Raw genomic sequence first — 6,021 nt, forward strand, 5'->3', positions numbered from 1 at the left:
AAAAATAAGGAGATACAGTATAATTGCCATGGAGATAACTATCGACAAAAGTTCAAATGAACTGGATGTAAGCAATTAAAGGCATCCCTTCGGCCTTCAACAATGAGAACAGCCCATACCATATCATGGGTAGTAACCATGGTAGCGTCGTCATATTGAGAAGCGTTTAGTAAAATGATTTGGTCAAGTCTGTCATGGTTTGTCAAGTCATTCCTCCGAACGACTACCTTAGTTCTCTATACAGTGTACAAATATGCATACAAAAAAGTAAATAAGTTTGATTCAATGTTTAACACAAATTCAACATTTAGATTGTTACTCTGTGTAAAAGTTTAAAATTTTAATTTTTGGCGAATCATTAAAGTCACGAAATTCGACAAAATTCCCGAGAGTAAGGAGAATTGTACAAATTTCCGTATAGAAGTTCTTTTAAAAATCTGTCAATGTCTCTTCCTCTGATATGCAGTTGCATATAAGCCTATAGTGAGTTATGATCTTTCACGCCATAAAATATTTCACAAATGAGTCTTCTTCGACTTCATAGGAAAATACATTTTTTTGTTATCAGAAATTAATTCCGTTGGACATTATTTATAATTCATTTGTATTGTATTTGGGTGCTGATGGCATTTGTCTTTGAGAGCAGTAATTAAGTAACAACCGCATTTCTTAAAAATGTAAAATCGAACCTTGATGGTAGGGATATTTTCTGAAAATGACAGTACTGTAGTTGGACTTGGTCATTTTTGGGTACAAGTTGCATAAAGAGAGTGTAGTTTGTCCAGCTATCTCCTCCTACAGTTGTGGGGTACATCTTTAATATTTTGTAGGATGTTCATACACATAATGGAGGTGAGCATGGCCACATGATTTTGATGTTTTTTAAATATTATGAAAATGACATGTAGTTGGACTGGATTTTGTGGTACAAACTGCATAAAGAGATCGTGGTTTGTCCGGCTATCTCCTCTTACAGTTTTGGAGATACAGAAACATTTAGATAGACACTCAATCCTGAAAGTGTAGCATTTAGCATTATAAGAATAAAACATAGATCATCATACATATTGTTAAATTTATAATATATATAGTCAGGCGATGGCATCATTTATGTCTTGTATACAGCGTGAAAATTTCAAGTTGTATGGCAACATCACTATTTGTCAAATCTAAAATATGTAGAACTATACTCGTGCAAATGGCAGAGCAGAAGGATAATTATGTTTGGTAGGGTTACAAGAGCGCAATTATTTGTTATGTATTTTACATAGGATACCAGTTGTGTTCCGTAATCTCTCGAAGACTACTCACAATAGTTCCTGTTACCAGAAATTCCAGTATTTCATAAGAAGAACATATAATAAGATGCTCTCGATCTGATAAGCATGTAATATTTGTCACTAGATCACATACCATAACCCACTCAATTTCTTATACCTTACATATGTGTTTTTCTTCTCTAATGACAGCAATCAACCTAATGTTCTGATCAGTTTTTATATTTGATTTAAAAAAATTGATATAATTTGTTTTATTTTCTAGAGTAATTATACAGAAAAACTATAATAAACAGTAATTTTCTTTCAAACACGGTAGTGATAAGAGCTTGTTTTGTCTTCTTTCTGTGGCTCGTTGACAAAATATTCCAAAATGTTTATCATATTTTCCCTGGTTCTATATGTTGCACTTTAATTTTACCTCAATTCTTTGAAGTAACTTTTGTGTGTATGTTTGCTCTTGATTTCAAGACATTTGTGCATAAGCCATTGTTCTACAGTATGTCAGTTGTTTTGTGCATATAAACCGCTCACTTAATATTAAAATAAAGACTAAATAAACCTCAAACTGATTGTGTGTTAATGTTGTTGTCTTTTTTCACAGAAATTCTTAATAAAAATGAATGAATGACTTATGTATTTTACAAATTCCCTGAATTTAATCAGTGAATCTGTAAAAAAGATCTAAATTATTTCAGGGATTTTGTAAAATCACTAGTCAAAATCAGGGATTTTATAAAATCACTAATCAGTTCAGTGATTTTACAAATTCCCTGAAATTTCAGTGATTTTACAAAATCACTGATTTCACAAATTCCCTGTAACATATACACATTTAAAAAAGTATTGCAACACTTCCATTGAAAACAATGTAAAATGACATGATTGTAGAATATGAATAATTTGGGTTTTAACGAATATTTTTAATCGGTTTATGGTTTAAATTTGAACTTGTGTTATTAACTTACATTTCAGACAAACTTAAGACTAGAGAGACGCATCATTAGAGCTGTACTGACAAAGTTATTTAAGCTTTGTCCTGTCCTCTATACCGACATTTTATAAAAGTAATTTTGAAAGCTAACTAAATATCTGATTCAGAAAATGTGTGTTAAACTAGCCATTTCAAACAGTTCTGAATGAGTTTAATGCATACAAAATCTGTATTTTTTGCTGATCGAACCAATGTTTTGGGAAAACTTGAATGAGTACTGCAAAATTTGCATTTTTTGTGATAGCTCGAAAAACTATTTCAGTGCAGCTGTTATGTCCTATCCATGTAGCATTGGATGAAAAATAAGTTAATACCATGAATTTAATTTTAAACCATAAAGGGATGTCTCAGTGTCAGACAGGGTTCACCTGACCTCTATATCATTTTATGGATCAGTAATTAAGGGTAAAGTTACATGATAAGGTCAGTTTCTCAGATACAATAAGCAGCAGGTCAACTGTATGCGGTATCTGGAATGATTGTATAGGGTCCATGTCAGTCTTGTCGGTATCATGATCATCTGGCCTTGACCTCATTTTCATGATGCATTGGTCAATAAAAGTGTTTTGTTTTTGGTCAGTTTTCCAAATACTTGTAGCAATAGGTCAGCTATTTTTGGTTTATGGAACAATTGTGAGGCGTAAATGTCTATCTAGCAGGTATTATCTGACATTGACCTCATTTTCATGGTTCATTGATCAATGTTATTGTTAAGTTTTTATGTTTTGGGTCATTTATATTTGGTGTATGGAATGATTGTAAGGTGTACGTGTCTGTATGGGCTGGTTTATCTGACCATGAACTCATCATAGAACATTTATAATAGTGTGTGATACTTGTTGTTTTCGAAAATTAATTCACGTTAAGCTGGGGTCACACATTCACGATTTTTACTGCCGTCCTTGACAGGACCATTCCCGATTAAAATTTATCAAAAGTCTGATCAAGATCCTATGAATCGTGGATGTAAATTCAAACTTTAAAAATTTAATCACGACAACAATCAGATATTGTTCAGGAAGCGCCGATATTCAACCGTTTCCAAGCGAATTTATCACGATAATCCCGTTCTAAATCCGCTTCTAATCCGATTTTTATCTTTCGCCAGGTAAAATTCGACCGAGTCTGTCACGACTGCGTCCCGATTCTACCGAATGTAATCCGACAGAGATCAGATAGTGACAAGACAGTGAACCGACGCTGACGGAAGTTATCCGTTCGAACAAATTTCTCCAGATCATTCCCGTTCCACAGGACACCGTCCCGAATACACAGAACATTGTTAGGAATTCGATCCGATACAGCAGAATCTGTCACGACATAGGCACGATTGTAATACGACTAGACAAAATCGGCTGAGTTTCCCCGAATGTTACGGGACGCACCTAACTGTCGGGGTGCTTTGCCGAACTATTCGGACCCTTCCCGACCAGTAGGAATCTGTTACGAACTTAAACGACTGCGTTCAGACAATAATAGGACATTCCAGATAATTGAGGATACTAATCCGACTTTTTCACTTTTCGTGTCGTATCGCTGTCTGATCTCAAACGGGAGTAATAATCGGCAATGTGTGAACCCCGCATTAAGCAAGATATCGAAAATTGGCATGGTTTGGTTAAGATATTGACATGGGTTGGTTAAGTGTTCAAAATTTTGTCACGATGGCTAGTTTAGAAACAAATTGGTTTTAATAAAATCGAATGCGTTTAAAAAAAACCACTATACATTTTGTTCCTTACCTCTTTTGACTTATAAATTCTAGATTGTTTTTAAAACACCCTGGGAACAGTATATCATTATCATATACCTTATTGGGGTTTTAACGACCTTGACTGACTATTAAGCCTTCGCACGGTCGGTAAATCAATATAGATCTAAATGTCCCTTTTTCACCTAAGTATATCCTTTATTATTTATCTCTAGGAGGGGCGGCAAAATGTGAAATTGAAATGGGCAAATATAATTGACTCCCCCTTTTAAAATATGTTAACAAATTAAGCCCCTCTCCCGTTCAAAAACATATAAACTTTGAGTCCCCTCTTCTATGATTATTATTGAACGGTTTCAAATGGTTCAATCTATATATGTTGCTTACATTCCTATGTTCTTATTTACAAGTAAAATGTATCAAAGAGACTGAAATTATTAAGGCATTTTAGTAAACATTCATCGAGAAATGCACTGAGGGCAAAAAACACTTGACATGGATAAAATCCATTTGTTTTTACTGACTTATAATCTAGATAATGCATAGCGAAGTGTGCATTAACTACCTCACATAAACTGCACAGTTCAAAAGAACACTGACTTTTAGGGGCGGACCCTGGATTTTGAAAGGTTTGTGAATCCATATAATTAAAAAAATATCACTTGAGAGTATCGAGACTCAAAACAATTATTGACGATTTTATGCTAAAACATAATAAATTATATATGTTTTCCAATCAAAGGGCAGGGGCGTAGCCAGGAGAAAACGATGTGCAAGCAACTACCGCCGAGCGGAGCGAGGCGAAAAAAATTTTGGACCCTTTACTGCAGAAAAATGTTTTTTTTTTCGGTTTTCGGTCATAGGACGGTTTAAAGAGGAGCTACATGTAAATAGGACTTATAAACAATTTATGAACGTAAAACTATTAATACTTGAATCTTCTGAATAGAGACAACACATTTTTGAATTACAGAATTTACTCAACATTGACCAAAATCTGCTCTTCGGGTCTAAGCAGAAACGAACTTCTCTATTACTTTGTCAACATTCACACTGAAATCCCGATCAATATGCAGTAATGCTAGCGATGATAACCTGACGTTGTTAATTGTTGATCGTACATTTGTTTTCAACAGACTTAATAAACTGATAGATGTGCATGATAGCACTCGCGAGATGTTATAAACCAGCGTACGTGTTGTCAATCGAGCGACCTCCCGATTGAAATTGTTCGCCAAATACATGCCAGGTCATTTTGTATGTCTCAGACAATGTTGAGAATTATTCCTTGGTTATATGTCCTACAACACGAGGAAGCAGATACGACAGAAAGAAGCTATTTTCTGATAATACCAGACACCCTCTACTCTCCAATTCCATTATCATATGGTCTACGTGTGTGAACGCAAAATATAATGAGACTTTCCAATGCTCTTTTGGCGTGTTTTCATGGTGATTGGCTCTAATAGTCTTTCGAATACATCGCCTCGGCATATTTTCAATAATATCAAAGGGTTTCGATAAATCTCGATTGGTACATCGCATCGCAAACAGATAAGCCGTACTCTGTAAAATGTGCTCCGAAACTACACGTCTTAGACTGAGTATAATAAATTCAAATCTGGTACTGTCCGATTTTTACATGATCTCCAATAAAACGTTTAATTTGAAATGCCGTTATTTAATGAAAGTTCATCAATTAAAAAAGTGACAACATATGTGTTTCCTTTAACCATAATTAATTTATAAATTTTTATTTTGGCATTTTTTTTTTTGCTTGCCGAATCGATGTGCACGCAACTGCGTGTTAGCGTATATGGAGCTACGCGCCTGAAGGGGGGGAGCATAGTTCAATGCAAATCTTTAAAAAATTCTTTACAGTCAAACCGGCTATAAAGAAAAAATGTAATTTCTGCTAAAAAAAGAAATGTATTTTAGAATATTATATCGAAATAGCTAAATGAGATTTGGATTAGTTTTGTGCTCAATGGACTATGCCTTTTTCAAGTAGTGACTATTTTAAGATCGAATTTAGGGGG

The sequence above is a fragment of the Mytilus edulis genome, chromosome 4 (genome assembly GCF_963676685.1).
Source record: "Mytilus edulis chromosome 4, xbMytEdul2.2, whole genome shotgun sequence".
Classification (NCBI taxonomy): Eukaryota; Metazoa; Mollusca; class Bivalvia; order Mytilida; family Mytilidae; genus Mytilus; species Mytilus edulis.